This window comes from Arachis ipaensis, chromosome B1, assembly GCF_059453495.1.
Source record: "Arachis ipaensis isolate K30076 ecotype BB chromosome B1, ASM5945349v1, whole genome shotgun sequence".
In the NCBI taxonomy this organism is placed as follows: domain Eukaryota; kingdom Viridiplantae; phylum Streptophyta; class Magnoliopsida; order Fabales; family Fabaceae; genus Arachis; species Arachis ipaensis.
The window spans coordinates 125,441,151-125,467,670 of NC_142436.1; the positions used below are offsets into that span (position 1 = coordinate 125,441,151).

General features: G+C 37.9%; 3 non-coding genes across 3 annotated transcripts; all 3 read right to left on the minus strand.

Moving 5' to 3' along the window:
- Positions 1 to 2,584: 2,584 nt before the first annotated feature.
- LOC148578261 (small nucleolar RNA R71) lies at positions 2,585 to 2,691 on the minus strand. Its single transcript, XR_015903004.1, has one exon. It is a non-coding gene; the product is annotated as a small nucleolar RNA R71 (small nucleolar RNA).
- A 4,922-nt stretch (positions 2,692 to 7,613) lies between these two features.
- Positions 7,614 to 7,721, minus strand: LOC148578262 (small nucleolar RNA R71). Its single transcript, XR_015903510.1, has one exon. It is a non-coding gene; the product is annotated as a small nucleolar RNA R71 (small nucleolar RNA).
- Positions 7,722 to 12,769: 5,048 nt separating this feature from the next.
- On the minus strand, positions 12,770 to 12,877 carry LOC148578263 (small nucleolar RNA R71). Its single transcript, XR_015903612.1, has one exon. It is a non-coding gene; the product is annotated as a small nucleolar RNA R71 (small nucleolar RNA).
- Positions 12,878 to 26,520: the final 13,643 nt, after the last annotated feature.

Genomic DNA, 26,520 nt, shown 5'->3' on the forward strand with positions numbered 1-26,520 from the left:
GTCGCATCTGCGAAAATCAGCGTATTTGAATTCGCAACCAGCGAATTCTGGGCTGTTTCTGACCCAGTTCTCGACCCAGAAAACACAGATTAGAGGCTATAAAGTGAGGGAATGCATCCGAACAATAGACATGGCTCATAATTCATAATTTTTAGGTTTTAGATGTAGCTTTTAGAGAGAGAGGCTCTCTGCTCTCTCTTAGGATTTAGGATTTAGGATTTAGATTTTTAGAATTAGGATTCCTTTCAGTTTATGGTTATTTCTTTAATCACAGGTTCAATATTCCTTCAAATTACTTTCTAGTTTTATTTATTCTATTACTTTAATTGTTATTTATTTTTTCAATATGGTTTATGAACCTTTCCATGTTAGGACTTGAATTTATGTTTAAATGCAATTTGAGGTATTTCAAATTTAAGATTTTTTTTTCTTTTATTTATGTTACTGCTGCTTCCCATCTGAAGGCATTTTTATTCGAGTAGATTTATTTTCTTCTTTTGGCCTTGGTTAAGTAATTGGTAACACTTGAGTTATTAAACTCAGCTGTTGTTTGAACATTGGAATTTGCTGATTGATTTGAATTCTAATAACTCTAGTCTTTTCTTAGGAATTGACTAGGACCTAAGGAATCAAATTGATTCATCCACTTAACTTACCTTCATAGTTAGAGGTTAACAAAGTGGGAGCAAAATCCAATTCTCTTCACAATTGATAAGGATAACTAGGATAGAACATCCAGTTCTCATACCTTGCCAAGAGTTTTATTATTTATTTAAATTAATTCCTACAGTTTACTTTCTTGCCATTTACTATTCTTGCTTTTTATCTTATACATTAAAAAAACCCAAAAATATACCTTTTTACATAACCAATAATAAATCATACCTCCCTGCAATTCCTTGAGAAGACGACCCGAGGTTTAAATACTTCGGTTATAAATTTTATTGGGTTTTGTTACTTGTGACAACCAAACTTTTGTACGAAAGGATTCTCTATTGGTTTAGAAACTATACTTACAACGCGATTATATTTTTATAAAAATTCTTTACCGGCAGAAAAATCCGATCGTTACTCCTCTTCGATAGTTTCTGTTTTCTAAAGATTTCCTTGAAGAACATGAGTAACTAATTCTCCTTGGTTAAGGTTAGGAGCTTTGTTGATTCCATGGATTAATATACTAGCTTTTTTTCTACCTTTGATTTATGCATTGATATCTTTTTAAAAAAAAGTTTTCATTCTTCTTCCTAAAGGGTTTGAATGTGTTGGGAAACAATTTTTCTCTGACTTGAATTCTTTTAACTTCTTGGAAAAGTTGATTAACTGAATTAAGCTTGAAAACCAATTCTCACAACTCTTAAGTTTTGAAACTAGATTTGATATGTGACATAAAATCAACTAGAGGATATTTTTATGAATTATGTGGCTTTATAAATCAATGAACATGCTTAACTCTTTTCTTAAATAATTGACTAAAGGATTAGCAATTAATTAGGTTAAAAATAAATTAAATCACCATGGGATTGGAGTTTGATTACTAATGATTTTTCATAAGAGTATCTTTGCATGATCAAGGTGAAAAAATGAAAAGTATTGATCCAGAAGTTTTAACATCTCTAAAACCTTAACTCTTTTAATCATATCACTTTTTAATATTCATTGTCTACTCTTATTTAATTGTTGTTTATGTTTAAAGCTCTCTAAAATCCTAATTTGATTGTCTAACTAGATTAATCAATTGATCATTGCTTGCTTAATCTTTTAATCCTCATTGGATCGATACTCACTCACCGTGAGTTATTACTTGATACTACTCGGTGTACTTGCCAGTGTTTTGTGGTTTGTAAAATTTGCATGAAGTTTTTGGCACCGTTGCTGGGGATTAATTGTGGTTAACAAACTACCAATCAATTGATTACCTAGATTAGACCTTTTTTTTCTTTTGTTTATTTACTGTTTCTATTTTATTTTCCCCCTGGAATTTCCTTCACACTCTGAAAGGAGTTCCAATTTGATTTTCTTGTTGTTTTTTTATATGCAAAACAACGGGGATAAATAACCTCTTCAATATGATCCCGAGATTAAAAGAACTATTTGGAGACAAAGAAACAAGCTAGAAATCAAAGAGTTGAAGAAGAAATTGAAGAGGTAGTAGAAGAAGAGCTTGATTTCAAGATGGCAGAGAATGCAAATCACAATGCTAATGCTCCTCAACCTAGGAGGACTCTTGGATCTTTCACTACTCCTAATCCAAGGAGTTGTGAAAGTAGCATTGTGACACCTACTGTCAAATACCAATAACTTTGAATTAAAGTCCCAGCTTGTCACTCTAGTGCAACAAAATTGTCAATTCAGTGGGAGCCTGCAAGAAGATTCGAATTTATTTATCTCAAATTTTTTGCAAATTTGTGACACTGTCAAGATAAATGGCATCTTGGCTGAGGTTTATCCTTTGTTGCTTTTTCCTTTTACTATAAGAGATCAGGATATGCAGTGGTTGGATAATCAATGCAAGGAGAGCATAGCCACATGGGAAGACTTGGTCACTAAGTTTCTAAACAAGTTCTTCCCACCTCAGAGGTTGACTAAGCTCAGAAACGATGTTCAAACCTTCAGACAACATGAAGGAGAGTCCCTCTATGAAGCTTGGGAGAGGTACAAAGAGTTGCTCAGGAAGTGCCCTCCAGATATCTTTACAGACTGGGTCCAACTCCAGATATTCTATGATGAGATCACCCCCGCTGACGAACAGATTTTCTGCTAATTTAGAATTTTGTAAAAATATAGTCGCGTTACAAGTATAGTTTCTAAACCGACAGAGAATCCTTTTGTACAAAAGTTTTATTTGTCACTAAAGCAAACCCAATAAAAATAAATAACCGAAGTATTCAAACCTCGGGTCGTCTTCTCAAGGAAATGCAGGGAAGTATGATTTATTATTGATTATAAAAAAGGTAGAATTTTTGGGTTTTTGAAATAAGGAGCAAGTAATTTAAATGGCAGAAAATAAATTAATAATAATAAAAGCTCTTGGCAAGGTATAAGAATTGGAATTTCTATCCTAGTTATCCTTATCAGGTGTGATGGGAATTGGATTTTCAATCCCACTTAGTCAACCTTTACTAAAGCAAAGGAAAGTCAAGTGGACTGATTAATTTAATCTTTAAGTCCTAGTCAACTCCTATGGGAAGACTAGCTTTTAGAGTGATCCAAATCAATCAGCGATTCCAATTTCAATCAACAGCTGAGTTTGATAACTCAAGTGTTACCAATCACTTAACCAAAACCAAAAGGGAAGAAAATCTACTTGAATGAAAATAATTTGGATGAATAAAAAATATCAATAACATAAATAGAAGAAAACGATCTTGTATCTAAAATACCTCAATTTATATTAATTAAGAAAATCCTAACATGAATGGTTCATAAGCCAAATTGAAAAGATAAATAACAATTAAAGTAATAGAATAAATAAAAGTAGAAAATAAATTAAAGGAACATTGAACCTGTGATTGAAGAGAAGTAGCCTAAACATAATGGAAATCCTAAATCCTAATCCTAAGAGAAAGGAGAGAACCTCTCTCTCTCTCACTAAAACTACATCTAAACCTAAAAGTGTGTATTTTGAAAGTTGTAATTCGTCTTCCTAAGTTGTTATTTGATTCCCCAATTCTCTGGCTTATATTATGTGTTTCTGGATTTGGAATTGGGCCGAAAAAGGGTCCAGAAATCGCTGGGGGCGTTTTCTGCAGATTTTTGTACGTGGCGTCTGTCACGCGTTCGCGTAGGTCACGCGTTTGCGTGGTTTGGGAGTTTTCCTTGTCACGCGTACGCGTCGGTCGTGCGTACGCCTCATTTGCGTTCTGCTCAAGGCACGTGATGAGCTGATAATTTATACGCTTTTTAGCATTATTTTTAGTATGTTTTTAGTATATTTTAATTAGTTTTTAGTATGTTTTATTAGTTTTTATTTAAAAATCATATTTCTGGACTTTACTATGAGTTTGTGTATTTTTCTGTGATTTCAGGTATTTTCTGGCTGAAATTGAGGGATCTGAGCAAAAATCTGATTCAGAGGCTGAAAAAGGACTGTAGATGCTGTTGGATTCTGACCTCCCTGCACTCAAAGTAGATTTTATGGAGCTACAGAAGCCCAATTGGTGCGCTCTCAATTGCGTTGGAAAGTAGACATTCTTAGCTTTCCAGAAATATATAATAATCCATACTTTGCCCGAGATTTGATGGCCCAAATAGGCGTTCCAAGTCAGCTCAAGAATTCTGGCGTTTAACTCCAAAACTAGCACAAAAGCTGGAGTTAAACGCCCAAACTGGCACAAAAGCTGGCGTTTAACTCCAAGAAAAGTCTCTACACATGAAAGCTTCAATGCTCAGCCCAAGCACACACCAAGTGGGCCCGGAAAAAGATTTCTGCATTAATTACTGATTTCTGTAACCCTAGGCTACTAGTTCTTTATAAATAGGACCTTTTGTTATTATATTTCACACACTTGAGACACTTGATATACTTTTGATCTTTGAGAGTCTTATGCACGTTTGGGGGCTGGCCTCACGGCCATGCCTAGACCTTGTTCTTATGTATTTTCAACGGTGGAGTTTCTACACACCATAGATTAAGGTGTGGAGCTCTGCTGTTCCTCATGAATTAATGCAATTACTACTGTTTTTCTATTCAATTCACGCCTACTTCTTCTCTAAGATATCACTTGTTCTTCAACTTGATGAATGTGATGATCCGTGACACTCATCATCATTCTCACCTATGAACGTGTGCCTGACAACCACCTCCGTTCTACCTTCGATTGAGTGTGTATCTCTTGGGTTTCTAATCTAAGATTGGAACCTTCGTGGTATAGGCTAGAATTAATGGCAGCCATTCCTGAGATCCGAAAAGTCTAAACCTTGTCAGTGGTATTCCGAGTAGGATCTGGGAAGGGATGACTGTGACGAGCTTCAAACTCGCGATTGTGGGGCGTGTGACAGACGCAAAAGGATTAATGGATCCTATTCCGATATGATCGAGAACCGACAGCTGATTAGCCGATGTTGTGACAGAACATCAGGACCATTTTCACTGAGAGGACGGGATGTAGCCATTGACAACGGTGATGCCCAACATAAAGCTTGCCATGGAAAGGAGTATGAATGATTGGAAGAAGGCAATAGGAAAGCAGAGGTTCAAGGGGAACAAAGCATCTTCATACGCTTATCTGAAATCCACCAATGAATTACATAAGTATCTCTATCTTTATTTTATGTTTTATTCATCTTTTAATTATCAATCCTCCATCACCAATTGAATCTGCCTGACTGAGATTTTCAAGATGACCATAGCTTGCTTCAAGCCGACAATCTCCGTGGGATCGACCCTTACTCACGTAAGGTTTATTACTTGGACGACCCAGTGCACTTGCTGGTTAGTTGTGTGGAATTGTGACAAAGTGTGATTCACGTTTAAGAGCTCCAAGTCCTTTGGCGCCATTGTTGATGATCACAATTTTTCCTACCAAGTTTTTGGCGCCGTTGCCGGGGATTGTTCGAGTTTGGACAACTGACGGTTCATCTTGTTGCTTAGATTAGGTATTTTTCAGAATTTTTAAGAATGAATTCTAGAGTTTCAAGGTGATGTTCTTAGCATTACAAATGCTGATTGATTCTCATCAATTTAGCTGCTGAATGTAATGTCCTGCTGAAGCTTGGCCAAACATGTCTAATCTTTTTAGACTGAAGCTTTAGAATAACATTGCATGATTCCTGGAATTCTTATTAAAAGTTTTGATTCTCTTTATTTTCTTTTCTATATAATTTTTGAAAATACAAAAAAATATTAAAATCATAAAAACCAAAAATATTTTATGTTTCTTCTGAGTCTATTGTCTAATTTTAAGTTTGGTGCAATTGCATGTTTCTGTTCTTCTTACATTTTTCGAATTCATGCATGTTCTTCATTAATCTTCAAGTTGTTCTTGATGATTTCATTGCTATGATCTTTAAATTCTCTTGTTTTGTGTGTTTTGTTATTTTTCATATGCAATTTTACATTTTTATAGTTCTTAGTATACAAACATTAAAGTTTGGTGTCTTGCATGCATTGTTTATTTGATCTTAGTTGTATTTTTTATTATTTCTCATCATCAAAAATTCAAAAAATATTTTTAAACTATGTCTTTTCAAGTCAATAATACAGAGAATTGAAGATTCAGAACCTTCAGCAGAGGAATCAAACAGAAAAAGCTAGGCGTTCAAAATGCCCAGTGAAGAAGGAAAACTGGCGTTTAACGCCCAAAAAGGTAGAGATTTGGGCGTTAAACACCAGAATGGGCACCATTCTGGGCGTTTAACGCCAGGATGACACTAGAGGGAAGATTTTGTTTTTAATTCACATTTTTTTCAAGTTTTCATAATTTTTCAAAATCAAATCTTTTTCAAATCATATCTTTTCAATCATATCTCTTTCAAAATCAATTTCTTTCCATTTTATATTTATTTTTACCATTTTCAAAAATTCTTGCTTCAATTAAAGATTTACTTCAAAACTTTCAAGTTGTTACTTGCCTATTAAGAAAGGATCAAACTTTAAATTTTAAAATCTTATCTTTTAATTTCTTGATAGTCAAGTAATCAACTTTAATTTTAAAAACTTTTCTTTTTCTAAATTGAGTTTCAACCATATCTTTTCAAACATATCTTTTCAATTACATCTTTTTCAAAATTAATTTTTTCAATCATATATTTTTCTAATTTCAAAATATTTTTCAAAAATCACTTTATTTCCTTCCCAATCTTAGTTTTCGAAAATCTCAATCAAATTTTCAAATTTTCTTTTTAAAATCTTTTAATTAATTTCGAAAATTTCTTCCCCTCTTTTCACATCCTTCTATTTAAAGGACTAAGACTCCTCATCAAGGTGCAATTTGAACTCTATCCCTCTTGATAAGTTCGAATTCCCTCTTCTCCACCTCCTCCTTCTATTCTTCTTTTCCTCTGACACCTCAAGGAATCTCTATACTGTGACATAGAGGATTCCATACTTTCTTGTTCTCTTCTCTTTCATATGAGCAGGAACAAAGATAAAGGCATACTTGTTCAAGCTGATCCTGAACCTGAAAGGACCTTAAAGAGAAAGCTAAGAGAAGCTAAAGAACAATTCTCTTTAGAGGGCCTAACAGAACTCTTCAAAGAAGAAGAAACCATGGCAGCCGAAAACAACAACAATGCCAACAATGCAAGGAAGGTGCTTGGTGACTTTACTGCACCTACTCCTGATTTCTATGGGAGAAGCATCTCAATCCCTGCCATTGGAGCAAACAACTTTGAGCTTAAGCCTCAATTAGTTTCTCTAATGCAACAGAATTGCAAGTTTCATGGACTTCCATTGGAAGATCCTCATCAGTTTTTTAGCTGAGTTCTTGCAAATCTGTGACACTGTTAAGACCAATGGGGTTGACCCTGAAGTCTACAGACTTATGCTTTTTCCTTTTATTGTAAGAGACAGAGCTAGGACATGGTTGTATTCACAACCTAAAGAAAGCCTGAACTCTTGGGAAAAGCTAGTCAATGCCTTCTTGGCAAAGTTCTTTCCACCTCAAAAATTGAGCAAGCTTAGAGTGGAAGTCCAAACCTTTAGACAGAAGGGTGGTGAGTCCCTCTATGAAGCTTGGGAGATATACAAGCAATTGATCAGAAGGTGCCCTTCTGACATGCTTTCAGAATGGAGCATCATAGGAATCTTCTATGATGGTCTGTCTGAACTATCCAAGATGTCATTGGATAGCTCTGTTGGAGGATCTCTTCATCTGAAGAAGACGCCTGCAGAAGCTCAAGAACTCATTGAAATGGTTGCAAAAAACTAATTCATGTACACTTCTGAAAAGAATCCTGTGAATAATGGGACAGCTCAGAAGAAAGGAGTCTTTGAGATTGATACTCTAAATGCCATATTGGCTCAGAATAAAATATTGACCTAACAAGTCAATATGATTTCTCAGAGTCTGTCTGGAATGCAAGCAGCAACAGGCAGTACTAAGGAAGCTTCCTCTGAAGAAGAAGCTTATGATCCTGAGAACCCAGCAATGGAAGAGGTGAATTACATGGGATAATCCTATGGAAACACCTATAATCCTTCATGGAGAAATCATCCAAATCTCTCATGGAAGGATCAACAGAGACCTCAATAAGGTTTCAACAACAATAATGGTGGAAGAAACAGGTTTAGCAATAGCAAGCCTTTTCCATCATCTTCTCAGCAACAGATAGAGAATTCTAAGCAAGACCACTCTGACTTAACAACCATTGTCTCTGATCTAATCAAAACCACTCAAAGTTTCATGACTGAAACAAGGTCCTCCATTAGAAATTTGGAGGCACAATTGGGTCAGCTGAGTAAGAAAATTACCGAACTCCCTCCTAGCACTCTCCCAAGCAATACAGAAGAGAATCCAAAAAGAGAGTGCAAGGCCATAACCACATCTCACATGGCTGAACATAGAGAGGAGGAAGAGGCAGTGATTCTCACTGAGGAAGACCTCAATGGACACCCACTGACCTCCATGGAGTTCCCTAATGAGGAACCATGGGAATATGAGGCTCACACTGAGACCATAGAGATTCCATTAAATTTACTTTTGCCATTCATGAGCTCTGATAAGTATTTGATGAGCGGATAATTTATACGCTTTTTGGCATTGTTTTTAGTATGTTTTTAGTAGGATCTAGTTACTTTTAGGGATGTTTTCATTAGTTTTTATGTTAAATTCACATTTCTGGACTTTACTATGATTTTGTGTGTTTTTCTGTGATTTCAGATATTTTCTGGCTGAAATTGAGGGACTTGAGCAGAAATCAGATTCAGAGGTTGAAAAAGGACTGCTGATGCTGTTGGATTCTGACCTCCCTGCACTCAAAGTGGATTTTCTGGAGGTACAGAACTCGAAATGGCGCGCTTCCAATTGCGTTGGAAAGTAGATATCCAGGGCTTTCCAGAAATGTATAATAGTCCATACTTTGGCCAAGAATAGACGACGTAAACTGGCGTTCAACGCCAGCTTTCTACCCAAATCTGGTGTCCAGCGCCAGAAAAGGAGCCAAAACCAGAGTTGAACGCCCAAACTGGCACAAAAGCTGGCGTTCAACTCCAAGGAGGACCTCTGCACGTGCAACACTTAAAGCCCAGCCCAAGCACACACCAAGTGGGCCCAGGAAGTGGATTTATGCATCAACTACTTACTCATGTAAACCCTAGTGACTAGTTTATTATAAATAGGACCTTTTACTATTGTATTAGGCATCTTTGGTCTCAGTTTTATTCCATTGTTCATCTTAGGAGACTATTGATCTCGTTTAGGGGGCTGGCCATCTCGGCCATGCCTGGACCTTCACTTATGTATTTTCATACGGTAGAGTTTCTACACTCCATAGATTAAGGTGTGGAGCTCTGCTGTTCCTCAAAGATTAATGCAAAGTACTACTGTTTTCTATTCAATTCTTCTTATTTCGCTTCTAAGATATACATTCGCACCCAAGAACGTGATGATTATGTGTGACGCTCATCATCCTTCTCCCTTATGAACGCGTGCCTGACAAACACTTCTGTTCTACATGAATTAAGCTAGAATGAGTATCTCTTAGATCTCCTAACCAGAATCTTCTTGGCGTAAGCTAGAATGATGGCGGCATTCAAGAGAATTCGGAAAGTCTAAACCTTGTCTATGGTATTCTGAGTAGGATTCAATGAATGAATGACTGTGACGAGCTTCAAACTCGCGAGTGCTGGGCGTTAGTGACAGACGCAAAAGGAGGGTGAATCCTATTCCAGCATGATCGAGAACCGACAGATGAATAGCCGTGCCGTGACAGGGTGCGTGAGCATATTATTCACTGAGAGGAGGGGATGTAGCCACTGACAACGGTGATGCCCTTGCATAAAGCCAGCCATGGAGAGGAGTAAGACTGATTGGAAGAAGATAGCAGGAAAGCAGAGGTTCAGAGGAACGAAAAGCATCTCCATTCGCTTATCTGAAATTCCTACCAATGATTTACATAAGTATCTCTATCCCTATTTTATTATATAATATTCGAAAACAACATTATCACTTTATATCTGCCTGACTGAGATTTACAAGATGACCATAGCTTACTTCATACCAACAATCTCCGTGGGATTCGACCCTTACTCACGTAAGGTATTACTTGGACGACCCAGTGCACTTGCTGGTTAGTTGTATCGAAGTTGTGACAATTATGAATTAAGATCAGAGCACCAAGCTTTGGAGCCATTACCAGGATTTGTTCGAGCCTGGAGATCACAATTTCGTGCACCAAGTTTTTGGCGCCGTTGCCGGGGATTGTTTGAGTTTGGACAACTGACGGTTTATCTTGTTGCTCAGATTGGGTAACCTTCTTTTCGTTTTCTTTTCAAAAATCTTTCAAAAATATTTTCAAAAAATTTTTCTCTTTTGTTTTCGAAAAATATAAAAATGTTTTCAAAAATTTGATTCAAGATTTTTAAGAATGAATTCTAGTGTTTCATGAAGCATGTTGAAGCCTGGCTGGCTGTAAAGCCATGTCTAAATTTATTTGGACTGAGGCAGCAATTTGTTATCAAGATCAATATACTCTCGTGTTAAAGACTAAAGCTTGGCTGGCCATTGGCCATGTCTAGTGTTTTGGACTGGAGCTTTCATTGAAAGCTTGGCTGGCTAGTGAGCCATGTCTAATTCCTGGACTGAAGCTTTAGACTAACATGGCAAGATTCCTGGAATTCATATTAAAAATTTTGGAATCCTTATTTTCCTTTTTCAAAATTATTTTCGAAAAATATAAAATAAAAAATCCAAAAAAATTAGAAAATCATAAAAATCAAAAATATTTTTCTGTTTCTTGTTTGAGTCTTGAGTCATGTTATAAGTTTGGTGTCAATTGCATGTGCATCTTGCATTTTTCGAAAATTCATGCATTCATAGTGTTCTTCATGATCTTCAAGTTGTTCTTGGTAAGTCTTCTTGTTTGATCTTGATGATTTTTTGTCTTTTCATGTTTATCATATGCATTCTTGAATTCTTAGTGTCTAAGCATTAAAGAATTCTAAGTTTGGTGTCTTGCATGCTTTCTTTGCATTAAAAATTTTTCAAAAATATGTTCTTGATGTTCATCATGACATTCAAAGTGTTCTTGGTGTTCATCTTGACATTCATAGCATTCTTGCATGCATTCATTGTTTTGATCTAAAAATTTCATGCATTGCATATTTTTCATGTTTTTCATAAAAATTTCAAAAATAAAAAAAATATCTTTCCCTTTTCTCTCATCATTCGAAAATTTGAGTTGACTTTTTCAAAAATATTTAAAATCAAATTGTTTCTCATGAGTCAAATCAAATTTTCAATTTGAAAATCTTATCTTTTTCAAAATCTTTTTCAAAAATAAAATCTTTTTCAAAATTCTTAGTTATTTTCGAAAATTTCAAAAATATTTTTCAAAAATATTTTTCTTATTTTTATACCAAATTTTCGAAAATAACATAATCAATTAATGTTTTGATTCAAAAATTTGAAGTTTGTTACTTGCTTGTTAAGAAAGATTCAAACTTTAAGTTCTAGAATCATATCTTGTGATTTCTTATGAATCAAGTCATTAATTGAGATTTTAAAAATCAAATCTTTTTCAAAAACTAATTTCTATCATATCTTTTCAAAAATATCTTCTTATCTTATCTTTTTCAAAAATATCTTTTCAAAATATCTTTTCTAACTTCCTAACTTCTTATCTTTTCAAAATTTGTTTCAACTAACTAACTAACTTTTTGTTTGTTTCTTAACTTTTTCAAAACCACCTAACTAACTCTCCCTCTCTCTAATTTTCGAAAATATCTTCTCTCTTTTTCAAAAACTTCTTTTCAATTAACTAATTATTTTTAATTTTTATTTTTGATTTCAATAATTTTCGAAAATTACTAACAATTTTTCAAAAACCATTTTCAAAAATCACTAACTCTTTTTCAAAATAATTTTCGAAAATTATCCCTCCCCCATCTCATTCTATTTATTCATTCATATCCTAACATCTCATCTCACATCTCTTCCATTCGTACAGTTGTGTTTCTTTTTTTACATCACATTCTTTATCATCCCCTCTTTTCTTCCACTCACACAGGGATCCCTATACTGTGGTATAAAGGATCTCCATTATTATTATTATTTTTCTGTGCCTTCTTCTTTGTCATATGAGCAGGAGCAAGGATAAGGACATTCTTGTGGAAGCAGATCCAGAACCTGAAAGGACTCTGAAGAGAAAATTAAGAGAAGCTAAAATACAACAATCCAGAGATAACCTTTCAGAAATTTTTGAACAGGCAGAGGAGATGGCAGCCGAAAATAATAATAATGTAAGGAAGATGCTTGGTGACTTTACTGCACCTAATTCCAATTTACATGGAAGAAACATCTCCATTCCTGCCATTGGAGCAAACAACTTTGAGCTGAAACCTCAATTAGTTTCTCTGATGCAGCAGAACTACAAGTTTCATGGACTTCCATCTGAAGATCCTTTTCAGTTCTTAACTGAATTCTTGCAGATATGTGATACTGTTAAGACTAATGGAGTAGATCCTGAAGTCTACAGGCTCATGCTTTTCCCTTTTGCTGTAAGAGACAGAGCTAGATTATGGTTGGATTCTCAACCTAAAGACAGCCTGAACTCTTGGGATAAGCTGGTCACGGCTTTCTTAGCCAAGTACTTTCCTCCTCAAAAGCTCAGCAAGCTTAGAGCTGATGTTCAAACCTTCAGACAAAAAGAAGGTGAATCCCTCTATGAAGCTTGGGAAAGATACAAACAGTTGACCAAAAAGTGTCCTTCTGACATGCTTTTAGAATGGACCATCCTGGATATATTCTATGATGGTTTATCTGAGTTATCAAAGATGTCATTGGATACCTCTGCAGGTGGATCCATTCACCTAAAGAAAACGCCTGCAGAAGCTCAAGAACTCATTGACATGGTTGCTAATAACCAGTTCATGTACACTTCTGAAAGGAATCCTGTAAGCAATGGGACGCCTATGAAGAAGGGAATTCTTGAAGTTGATACTCTGAATGCCATATTGGCTCAGAATAAAATATTGACTCAGCAAGTCAATATGATTTCTCAGAGTCTGCATGGAATGCAAGCTGCATCCAACAGTACTCAAGAGGCATCTTCTGAAGAAGAAGCCTATGATCCTGAGAACCCTGCAATAGCAGAGGTAAATTACTTAGGTGAACCTTATGGAAACACCTATAACTCAACATGGAGAAATCATCCAAATTTCTCATGGAAGGATCAAAAGCCCCAACAAGGCTTTAATAATGGTGGAAGAAATAGGTTTAGCAATAGCAAACCTTTTCCATCATCAACTCAGCAACAGACAGAGAACTCTGAACAAAATGCTTCTAATTTAGCAAATCTAGTCTCTGATCTATCTAAGGCCACTGTAAGTTTCATGAATGAAACAAGGTCTTCCATTAGAAATTTGGAAGCACAAGTGGGCCAGCTGAGTAAAAAGATCACTGAAATCCCTCCTAGTACTCTCCCAAGTAATACAGAAGAGAACCCAAAAGGAGAGTGCAAGGCCATTGACATAAGTGCACTGGCCGAACCTGTGAGGAGAGGAGAGGACGTGAATCCCAAGGAGGAAGACCTCCTGGGACGTCTAGTGGTCAATAAGGAGCTTCCCTCTGAGGAACCAAGGGACTCTGAGGCTCATCTAGAGACCATAGAGATCCCATTGAACCTCCTTATGCCCTTCATGAGCTCTGATGAGTATTCCTCTTCTGAAGAGAATGAGGATGTTACTGAAGAGCAAACTGCCAAATTTCTTGGTGCAATCATGAAGCTGAATGCCAAATTATTTGGCATTGATACTAGGGAAGTTGAACCTCCCTTGTTCATCAATGAACTAAGTGATCTGGATCAACTGACATTGCCTCAGAAGAGACAGGATCCTGGAAAGTTCATAATCCCTTGTACCATAGGCACCATGATCTTTAAGGCTCTGTGTGACCTTGGTTCAGGGATAAACCTCATGCCCCTCTCTGTAATAGAGAAACTGGGAATCTATGGGGTGCAAGCTGCTAAAATCTCACTAGAGATGGCAGACAGCTCAAGAAAACAGGCTTATGGACAAGTAGAAGATGTATTAGTAAAGGTTGAGGGCCTTTACATACCTACTGATTTCATAGTCCTGGATACTGGAAAGGAAGAGGATGAATCCATCATCCTAGGAAGACCTTTCCTGGCCACAGCAAGAGCTGTGATTAATGTTGACAGAGGTGAAATATTCCTTCAATGGAATGAGAACTCCCTTGTATTCAAAACTCAAGGATCCCCCTCTGCAACCATAGAGAGGAAGCAGAAAAAGCTTCTCTCCAAGCAGAGTCAACCAGAGCCCCCACAGTCAAACTCTAAGTTTGGTGTTGGGAGGCCACAACCAAACTCTAAGTTTGGTGTTGAACTCCCATATCCAAACTCTAAGTTTGGTGTTGGAGAGTCTCAACAAAGCTCTGCACATCTGTGAGGCTCCATGAGAGCCCACTGTCAAGCTATTGACATTAAAGAAGCGCTTGTTGGGAGGCAACCCAATGTTTATCTAATTCTTATTTTTATTATTTTTCATGTTTTCTTAGGTTCATGATCATGTGGAGTCACAAAATAAATATAAAAATTGAAAACGGAATAAAAAACAGCAGAAGAAAAATCACACCCTGGAGGAGCATCTTTCTGGCGTTCAGCGCCAGAACAGAGCATGGTTCTGGCGCTGAACGCCCAAAATGGGCAGCTTCTGGGCGCTGAACGCCAGAACAGGCATGGTTCTGGCGTTCAACGCCAGAAATGGCACACAAATGGGCGTTGAACGCCCAAAATGGCCACCAACCTGGCGCTGAACGCCCAGAGTTGGGTACAAAGGCATTTTTACATGCCTAATGGGTGCAGGGATGTAAATCCTTGAACACCTCAGGATCTGTGGACCCCACAGGATCCACTCAGGATCTGTGGACCCCACAGGATCCCCACCTACCTCTACTCACTTCTTCTCACCACTCTCTTTCACACAACCCCATAAACACTCTTCCCCAAAAACCCTTCACCTATCACCTCAAACTCTCTTCCCCATCACCTCTTCACCACTCACATCCATCCACTCTTCCCCATAAACCTACCTCATAAACTCCACCTACCTTCAAAATTCAAAACCAATTTCCCACCCAAACCCACCCATATGGCCGAAACATAACCCCCCTCCCTTCCCTATATAAAGCCCTCCATTCTTCTTCCAATTCACACAACACAACCCCTCTATACCCTTCTTGGCCGAAACCACTTCTCCCTCTCCCTCTCCATATTTCTTCTTCTTCTCTTTCTATTCTTTTGTTTATTGCTCGAGGACGAGCAATATTCTAAGTTTGGTGTGGTAAAAGCATAGCTTTTTTGTTTTTCCATTAACATTGATGGCACCTAAGACCGGAGAATCCTCTAGAAGAGGGAAAGGGAAGACAAAAGCTTCCACATCCGAGTCATGGGAGATGGAAAGGTTCATCTCCAAAGCCCATCAAGACCACTTCTATGATGTTGTGGCCAAGAAGAAGGTGATCCCTGAGGTCCCTTTTTAACTCAAAAGAAATGAGTATCCGGAGATCCGACATGAAATTCAAAGAAGAGGTTGGGAAGTTCTAACAAATCCCATCCAACAAGTCGGCATCCTAATGGTTCAAGAGTTCTATGCCAATGCATGGATCACCAAGAACCATGATCAAAGTAAGAACCCGGATCCAAAGAACTATGTTACAATGGTTCGGGGGAAATACTTAGATTTTAGTCCGGAGAATGTGAGGTTGGCGTTCAACTTGCCATACATGGAAGAGAACGCACGCCCCTACACAAGGAGAGTCAACTTTGATCAAAGGTTGGACCAAGTCCTTATGGACATATGTGTAGAAGGAGCTCAAAGGAAGATTGACTCCAAAGGCAAGCCGGTTCAACTAAGAAGATTGGACCTCAAGCCTATAGCTAGAGGATGGTTGGAGTTTATTCAATGCTCAATCATTCCCACTAGCAACCGGTCTGAAGTTACTATAGACCGGGCCATCATGATCCATAGCATCATGATTGGAGAAGAGGTGGAAGTTCATGAGATTATACCTCAAGAACTCTACAAGGTGGCTGACAAGTCCTCCACCATGGCAAGGTTAGCCTTCCCTCATCTCATTTGCCACCTATGCAATTCAGCTGGGATTGACATAGAGGGAGATATCCTCATCAAAGAGGACAAGCCCATCACTAAGAAAAAGATGGAGCAAGCAAGAGAGCCCAGTCATGGAGCTCAAGAGGCGCAAGAAGCTCATTTCCATGAGATCCCTGAGATGCCTCAAATGCACTTTCCTCCACAAAATTATTGGGAGCAAATCAACACCTCCCTAGAAGAATTGAGTTCCAATATGGGACAACTAAGGGTGGAACATCAAGAGCACTCCATCATGCTTCATGAAATAAGAGAAGATCAAAAAGCCATGAGGGAGGAGCAACAAAGACAAGGAAGAGACATAGAAGAGCTCAAGGACATCATTGGTTCCTCAAGAAGGAAACGCCACCATCACTAAGGTGGATTCATTCCTTGTTCTTGCTTTCTCTGTTTTTCGTTTTCTATGTTATGTGCTTATCTATGTTTGTGCCTTCATTACATGATCATTAGTAGTTAGTAACTATGTCTTAAAGTTATAAATGTCCTATGAATCCATCACCTCTCTTAAATGAAAAATGTTTTAATTCAAAAGAACAAGAAGTACATGAGTTTCAAATTTATCCTTGAACTTAGTTTAATTATATTGATGTGGTAACAATGCTTCTTGTTTTCTGAATGTATGCTTGAACAGTGCATATGTCTTTTGAAGTGGTTGTTTAAGAATGTTAAATATGTTGGCTCTTGAAAGAATGATGACTAGGAGACATGTTATTTGATAATCTGAAAAATCATAAAAATGATTCTTGAAGCAAGAAAAAGCAGCAAAGAACAAGGCTTGCAGAAAAAAAAAAGAGGCGAAAAAAAAAATAGAAAAAAAATAGAAAGAAAAAGAAAAAGCAAGCAGAAAAAGCCAATAACCCTTAAAACCAAAAGGCAAGGGCAAATAAAAAGGATCCCAAAGCTTTGAGCATCAGTGGATAGGAGGGCCTAAAGGAATAAAATTCTGGCCTAAGCGGCTAAACCAAGCTGTCCCTAACCATGTGCTTGTGGCGTGTAGGTGTCAAGTGAAAACTTGAGACTGAGCGGTTAAAGTCAAGGTCCAAAGCAAAAGAAGAGTGTGCTTAAGAACCCTGGACACCTCTAATTGGAGACTTTAGCAAAGCTGAGTCACAATCTGAAAAGGTTCACCCAATTATGTGTCTGTGGCATTTATGTATCCAGTGGTAATACTGGAAAACAAAGTGCTTAGGGCCACGGCCAAGACTCATAAAGAAGCTGTGTTCAAGAATCATCATACTGAACTAGGAGAATCAATAACACTATCTGAACTCTGAAGTTCCTATAGATGCCAATCATTCTGAACCTCAATGGATAAAGTGAGATGCCAAAACTATTCAAGAGGCAAAAAGCTATAAGTCCCGCTCATATGATTGCAGCTATGTTTCATTGATAGTTTGGAATTTATAGTATATTCTCTTCTTTTTATCCTATTTGATTTTCAGTTGCTTGGGGACAAGCAACAATTTAAGTTTGGTGTTGTGATGAGCGGATAATTTATACGCTTTTTGGCATTGTTTTTAGTATGTTTTTAGTAGGATCTAGTTACTTTTAGGGATGTTTTCATTAGTTTTTATGTTAAATTCACATTTCTGGATTTTACTATGAGTTTGTGTGTTTTTCTGTGATTTCAGGTATTTTCTGGCTGAAATTGAGGGACTTGAGCAGAAATCAGATTCAGAGGTTGAAAAAGGACTGCTGATGCTGTTGGATTCTAACCTCCCTGCACTCAAAGTGGATTTTCTGGAGCTACAGAACTCGAAATGGCGCGCTTCTAATTGCGTTGGAAAGTAGACATCCAGGGCTTTTTAGCAATGTATAATAGTCCATACTTTAGCCAAGAATAGACGACGTAAACTGGCGTTCAACGCCAGCTTTCTACCCAAATCTGGCGTCCAGCGCCAGAAAAGGAGCCAAAACCAGAGTTGAACGCCCAAACTGGCACAAAAGCTGGCGTTCAAATCCAAGGAGGACCTCTGCACGTGCAACACTTAAAGCCCAGCCCAAGCACACACCAAGTGGGCCCAGGAAGTGGATTTATGCATCAACTACTTACTCATGTAAACCCTAGTGACTAGTTTATTATAAATAGGACCTTTTACTATTGTATTAGGCATCTTTGGTCTCAGTTTTATTCCATTGTTCATCTTAGGAGACTATTGATCTCATTTAGGGGGCTGGCCATCTCGGCCATGCCTGGACCTTCACTTATGTATTTTCATACGGTAGAGTTTCTACACTCCATAGATTAAGGTGTGGAGCTCTGCTGTTCCTCAAAGATTAATGCAAAGTACTACTGTTTTCTATTCAATTCTTCTTATTTCGCTTCTAAGATATACATTCGCACCCAAGAACGTGATGATTATGTGTGACGCTCATCATCCTTCTCCCTTATGAACGCGTGCCTGACAAACACTTCTGTTCTACATGAATTAAGCTAGAATGAGTATCTCTTAGATCTCCTAACCAGAATCTTCGTGGCGTAAGCTAGAATGATGGCGGCATTCAAGAGAATCCGGAAAGTTTAAACCTTGTCTGTGGTATTCTGAGTAGGATTCAATGAATGAATGACTGTGACGAGCTTCAAACTCGCGAGTGCTGGGCGTTAGTGACAGACGCAAAAGGAGGGTGAATCCTATTCCAGCATGATCGAGAACCGACAGATGAATAGCCGTGCCGTGACAGGGTGCGTGAGCATATTATTCACTGAGAGGAGGGGATGTAGCCACTGACAACGGTGATGCCCTTGCATAAAGCCAGCCATGGAAAGGAGTAAGACTGATTGGAAGAAGATAGCAGGAAAGCAGAGGTTCAGAGGAACGAAAAGCATCTCCATTCGCTTATCTGAAATTCCTACCAATGATTTACATAAGTATCTCTATCCCTATTTTATTATATAATATTCGAAAACAACATTATCACTTTATATCTGCCTGACTGAGATTTACAAGATGACCATATCTTGCTTCATACCAACAATCTCCGTGGGATTCGACCCTTACTCACGTAAGGTATTACTTGGACGACCCAGTGCACTTGCTGGTTAGTTGTATCGAAGTTGTGACAATTATGAATTAAGATCAGAGCACCAAGCTTTGGAGCCATTACCAGGATTTGTTCGAGCCTGGAGATCACAATTTCGTGCACCAGTATTCTTCCTCTGAAGAGGATGAAGATGTCACTCAAGAGCAAGTTGCTAAGTACCTTGGAGCAATCATGAAGCTAAATGCCAAGTTGTTTGGTAATGAGACTTGGGAGGATGAACCTCCATTGCTCATCAAAGAACTCGATGACTTGACAAGGCAGAGATTATCTCAAAAGAGATAGGACCCTGGAAAGTTCTCAATCCCTTGTACCATAGGCACCATGACCTTTGAGAAGGCTCTGTGTGACCTAGGGTCAAGCATAAACCTTATGCCTCTCTCTGTAATGGAGAAGCTAGGGATCATTGAGGTACAAGCTGCAAGAATCTCACTAGAGATGGCAGACAATTCAAAGAAACAGGCTTATGGACTGTTAGAGGATGTCTTAGTAAAGGTTGAAGACCATTACATCCCTACTGATTTCATAGTCCTAGAGACTGTAAAGTGTATGAATGAATCCATCATCCTTGGCAGACCCTTCTAGCCACAGCAAAAGCTGTGATTGATGTTGACAGAGGAGAATTGATCATTCAAGTGAATGGAGACTCCCTTGTGTTTAAAGCTCAAGGATATCCCTCTATCACCATGGAGAGGAAGCATGAAGAGCTTCTCTCAATACAAAGTCAAATAGAGCCCCCACAGTCAAACTCTAAGTTTGGTGTTGGGAGGCCACAACCAAACTTTAAGTTCGGTGTTGAACCCCACATTCAAACTCTAAGTTTGGTGTTGGGAGGTTCCAACATTGCTCTGAACATCTGTGAGGCTCCATGAGAGCCACTGTCAAGCTATTGACATTAAAGAAGCGCTTGTTGGGAGGTAACCAATTTTTACTTATCTATGTTAAATTTCTCTTTTCTATTGTTATTTTATGTTTTCTGTAGGTTGACGATCATGTGAAGTCACAAAAACAATTAAAAAAGCAGAAACAGAGTGAAAAACAGAATAAAAAATAGAACACCCTGGAGGAGATAGTTACCGGCATTTAAACGCTAGTAAAGGTAGCAGAATGGGCGTTAAACGCCCAGTCTGGCACCATTCTGGGCGTTTAACGCCAGAAAAGGGCACCAGACTGGCGTTTAACGCTAGGAATGGGCAAGAAGCTGGCGTTAAACGCCAGAAATGGGCAACAGCCTGGCGTTTAACACCAGGATTGGCAGAAAGGGGCGTTTTGCATGCCACTTGGTGCAGGGATGAGATATCCTTGACACCTCAGGATCTGTGGACCCCACAGGATCCCCACCTACCCCACCTCCCTCTCTCTTCTTCACCCATTCACCAATCACCTCAATTCCTCTTCCCCAAAAACCCCTCACTTATCAAATCCCACCATTCTCTTCACCACTCACATCCATCCTTCATAAAACCCCACCTACCTTACCATTCAAATTCAAACCACTTTGCCTCCCAAACCCACCCTTTATAGCCGAACAATACACACCCCTCTCACCCCTATATAAACCCATTTTCACTACTTCATTTTTACACAACCTAACCAACACTTCTCCCCCTTGGCCGAAACACAAAGCCCACTCCGTCTCCTCTATTTCTTCTTCTTCTACTCTCTTTTTTCTTCTTTTGCTCAAGGACAAGCAACCTTCTAAGTTTGGTGTGGTAAAAGCTAAAGATTTTTGTTTTCCATAACCATTTATGGCACCAAAGGCCGAAGAAACCTCTAGAAAGAGGAAAGGGAAGGCAAAAGCTTCCACCTCCGAGTCATGGGAGATGGAGAGATTCCTCTCAAGGGTGCATCAAGACCACTTCTATGAAGTTGTGGCCAAGAAGAAAGTGATCCCCGAGGTCCCCTTCAAACTCAAAAAGAATGAGTATCTGGAGATTCGACATGAGATCCGAAGAAGAGGTTGGGAAATTCTCACCAACCCCATTCAACAAGTCGGAATCTTAATGGTTCAAGAGTTCTATGCCAATGCATGGATCACCAAGAACCATGATCAAAGTGTGAACCCGGACCCTAAGAATTGGCTTACAATGGTTCGAGGGAATTACTTAGATTTTAGTCCGGAAAATGTAAGGTTGGCATTCAACTTGCCTATGATGCAAGGAGATGCACACCCCTACACTAGACGGGTCAACTTTGATCAAAGGTTGGACCAAGTCCTCATGGACATATGTGAAGAGGGCGCTCAATGGAAGAGAGATTCAAGAGGAAAGCCGGTTCAACTAAGAAGGCATGACCTCAAGCCCGTGGCTAGGGGATGGTTGGAGTTCATCCAACGCTCAATCATTCCCACTAGCAACCGATCTGAAGCTAATATAGATCGGGCTATCATGATACATAGCATCATGATTGGAGAGGAAGTGGAAGTTCATGAGGTTATATCCCAAGAACTCTATAAAGTGGTGGATAAGTCCTCTCCTTTGGCAAGGTTAGCCTTCCCTCATCTCATCTGTCACCTCTGCAATTAAGTTGGAATTGACATAGAGGAAGACATCCTCATTGATGAGGACAAGCCCATCACTAAGAAAAGGATGGAGCAAACAAGAGATCCCACTCATGGACAAGAGCATGAGGAAATTCCTCATCATGAAATCCCTGAGATACCTCAAGGGATGCATTTTTCTCCACAAAACTATTGGGAGCAAATCAACATCTCCCTAGGAGAATTGAGTTCCAACATGGGACAACTAAGGGTGGAGCACCAAGAGCATTCCATCATCCTCCATGAAATCAGAGAAGATCAAAGAACCATGAGAGAGGAGCAACAAAGGCAAGGAAGAGACATTGAGGAGCTCAAGCACTCCATAAGATCTTCAAGAGGAAGAACAAGCCGCCATCACTAAGGTGGACCCGTTCTTTAATTTCCTTGTTCTTTATTTTCTTGTTTTTCGAATTTTTATGCTTATGTTTGTGTCTTTATTACATGATCATTAGTGTCTAAGTGTCTATGCCTTAAAGCTATGAAAATGAATCCATCACCTTTCTTAAATGAAAAATGTTTTCAATTGAAAAAGAAAAAGAAGTGCATGAATTTCAAATTTTAAAACAGTTTAATTATCTTGATGTGGTGGCAATACTATTGTTCTTCTGAATGAATGCATGAACAGTGCATATTTTTGAATTTGATTGTTTATGAATGTTAAAATTGTTGGCTCTTGAAAGAATGAGAGGAAAAGGAGAAATGTTATCTGATGTTCTGAAAAATCATAAAATTGATTCTTGAAGCAAGAAAAAGCAGTGAAAAGCTTGCAAAAAAAAAGAGAGAAGAAAAGCAAGTAGAAAAAACCAATACCCCTTTAAACCAAAAGGCAAGGGTGATAAAAAGGATCCAAGGCTTTGAGCATCAGTGGATAGGAGGGCCCACAGGAATAAAATCCTAGCCTAAGCGGCTAAACCATGCTGTCCCTAACCATGTGCTTGTGGCGTGAAGGTGTCAAGTGAAAACTTGAGACTGAGCGGTTAAAGTCGAGGTCCAAAGCAAAAAGAAGAGTGTGCTTAAGAACCCTGGACACCTCTAATTGGGACTCTAGCAAAGCTGAGTCACAATCTAAAAAGGTTCACCCAGTTATGTGTCTGTGGCATTTATGTATCCGGTGGTAATACTGGAAAACAAAGTGCTTAGGGCCACGGCCAAGACTCATAAAGTAGCTGTGTTCAAGAATCAACATACTTAACTAGGAGAATCAATAACACTATCTGGATTCTGAGTTCCTATAGATGCCAATCATTCTGAACTTCAAAGGATAAAGTGAGATGCCAAAACTGTTCAGAAGCAAAAAGCTAAAAGCCCCGCTCATCTAATTAATACTGATCTTCATAGATGTTTTTGGAATTCATTGTATATTCTCTTCTTTTTATCCTATTTGACTTTCAGTTGCTTGGGGACAAGCAACAATTTAAGTTTGGTGTTGTGATGAGCGGATAATTTATACGCTTTTTGGCATTGTTTTTAGTATGTTTTTAGTATATTTTAATTAGTTTTTAGTATGTTTTTGTTAGTTTTTATTTAAAAATCATATTTCTGGACTTTACTATGAGTTTGTGTATTTTTCTGTGATTTCAGGTATTTTCTGGCTGAAATTGAGGGACCTGAGCAAAAATCTGATTCAGAGGCTGAAAAAGGACTGCAGATGCTGTTGGATTCTGACCTCTCTGCACTCAAAGTAGATTTTCTGGAGCTACAGAAGCCCAATTGGTGCGCTCTCAATTGCGTTGGAAAGTAGATATTCTGGGCTTTCCAGCAATATATAATAATTCATACTTTGCCCGAGATTTGATGGCCCAAATAGGCGTTCCAAGTCAGCTCAAGAATTTTGGCATTTAACTCCAAAACTAGCACAAAAGCTGGAGTTAAACGCCCAAACTGGCACAAAAGCTGGCGTTTAACTCCAAGAAAAGTCTCTACACATGAAAGCTTCAATGCTCAGCCCAAGCACACACCAAGTGGGCCCGAAAGAAGATTTCTGCATTAATTACTGATTTCTGTAACCCTAGGCTACTAGTTCTCTATAAATAGGACCTTTTGCTATTGTATTTCACACACTTGAGACACTTGATATACTTTTGATCTTTGAGAGTCTTATGCACGTTTGGGGGCTGGCCTCACGGCCATGCCTAGACCTTGTTCTTATGTATTTTCAACGGTGGAGTTTCTACACACCATAGATTAAGGTATGGAGCTCTGCTGTTCCTCATGAATTAATGCAATTACTACTGTTTTTCTATTCAATTCACGCCTACTTCTTCTCTAAGATATCACTTGTTCTTCAACTTGATGAATGTGATTATCCGTGACACTCATCATCATTCTTACCTATGAACGTGTGCCTGACAACCACCTCCGTTCTACCTTCGATTGAGTGTGTATCTCTTGGGTTTCTAATCTAAGATTGGAACCTTCGTGGTATAGGCTAGAATTAATGGCAGCCATTCCTGAGATCTGGAAAGTCTAAACCTTGTCTGTGGTATTCCGAGTAGGATCTGGGAAGGGATGACTGTGACGAGCTTCAAACTCGCGATTGTGGGGCGTGTGACAGATGCAAAAGGATTAATGGATCCTATTCCGACATGATCGAGAACCGACAGCTGATTAGCCGATGTTGTGACAGAACATCAGGACCATTTTCACTGAGAGGACAGGATGTAGCCATTGACAACGGTGATGCCCAACATAAAGCTTGCCATGGAAAGGAGTATGAATGATTGGAAGAAGGCAATAGGAAAGCAGAGGTTCAAGGGGAACAAAGCATCTTCATACGCTTATCTGAAATCCACCAATGAATTACATAAGTATCTCTATCTTTATTTTATGTTTTATTCATCTTTTAATTATCAATCCTCCATCACTAATTGAATCTTCCTGACTGAGATTTTCAAGATGACCATAGCTTGCTTCAAGCCGACAATCTCCGTGGGATCGACCCTTACTCATGTAAGGTTTATTACTTGGACGACCCAGTGCACTTGCTGGTTAGTTGTGCGGAATTGTGACAAAGTGTGATTCACGTTTAAGAGCTCCAAGTCCTTTGGCGCCATTGTTGATGATCACAATTTTTCCTACCAAGTTTTTGGCGCCGTTGCCGGGGATTGTTCGAGTTTGGACAACTGACAGTTCATCTTGTTGCTTAGATTAGGTATTTTTCAGAATTTTTAAGAATGAATTTTAGAGTTTCAAGGTGATGTTCTTAGCATCACAAATGCTGATTGATTCTCATCAATTTAGCTGCTGAATGTAATGTCCTGCTGAAGCTTTAGACTAACATTGCATGATTCCTGGAATTCTTATTAAAAGTTTTGATTCTCTTTATTTTCTTTTCTATATAATTTTTGAAAATACAAAAAAATTTTAAAATCATAAAAACCAAAAATATTTTATGTTTCTTCTGAGTCTATTGTCTAATTTTAAGTTTGGTGCAATTGCATGTTTCTGTTCTTCTTGCATTTTTCGAATTCATGCATGTTCTTCATTAATCTTCAAGTTGTTCTTGATGATTTCATTGCTATGATCTTTAAATTCTCTTGTTTTGTGTGTTTTGTTATTTTTCATATGCAATTTTACATTTTTATAGTCCTTAGTATACAAACATTAAAGTTTGGTGTCTTGCATGCATTGTTTATTTGATCTTAGTTGCATTTTTTATTATTTCTCATCATCAAAAATTCAAAAAATATTTTTAAACTATGTCTTTTCAAGTCAATAATACAGAGAATTGAAGATTCAGAACATTCAGCAGAGGAATCAAACAGAAAAAGCTGGGCGTTCAAAACGCCCAGTGAAGAAGGAAAACTGGCGTTTAAACGCCAGCCAGGGTACCTGGCTGGGCGTTTAACGCCCAAAAAGGTAGAGATTTGGGCGTTAAACACCAGGATGACACTAGAGGGAAGATTTTGTTTTTAATTCACATTTTTTTCAAGTTTTCATAATTTTTCAAAATCAAATCTTTTTCAAATCATATCTTTTCAATCATATCTCTTTCAAAATCAATTTCTTTCCATTTTATATTTATTTTTACCATTTTCAAAAATTCTTGCTTCAATTAAAGATTTACTTCAAAACTTTCAAGTTGTTACTTGCCTATTAAGAAAGGATCAAACTTTAAATTTTAAAATCATATCTTTTAATTTCTTGATAGTCAAGTAATCAACTTTAATTTTAAAAATTTTTCTTGTTCTAAATTGATTTTCAATCATATCTTTTCAAACATATCTTTTCAATCACATCTTTTTTAAAATTAATTTTTTCAATCATATCTTTTTCTAATTTCAAAATATTTTTCAAAAATCACTTTATTTCCTTCCCAATCTTAGTTTTCGAAAATCTCAATCAAATTTTCAAATTTTCTTTTTAAAATCTTTTAATTAATTTCGAAAATTTCTTCCCCTCTTTTCACATCCTTCTATTTAAAGGACTAAGACTCCTCATCAAGGTGCAATTCGAACTCTATCCCTCTTGATAAGTTCGAATTCCCTCTTCTCCACCTCCTCCTTCTATTCTTCTTTTCCTCTGACACCTCAAGGAATCTCTATACTGTGACATAGAGGATTCCATAGTTTCTTGTTCTCTTCTCTTTCATATGAGCAGGAACAAAGATAAAGGCATACTTGTTCAAGCTGATCCTGAACCTGAAAGGACCTTAAAG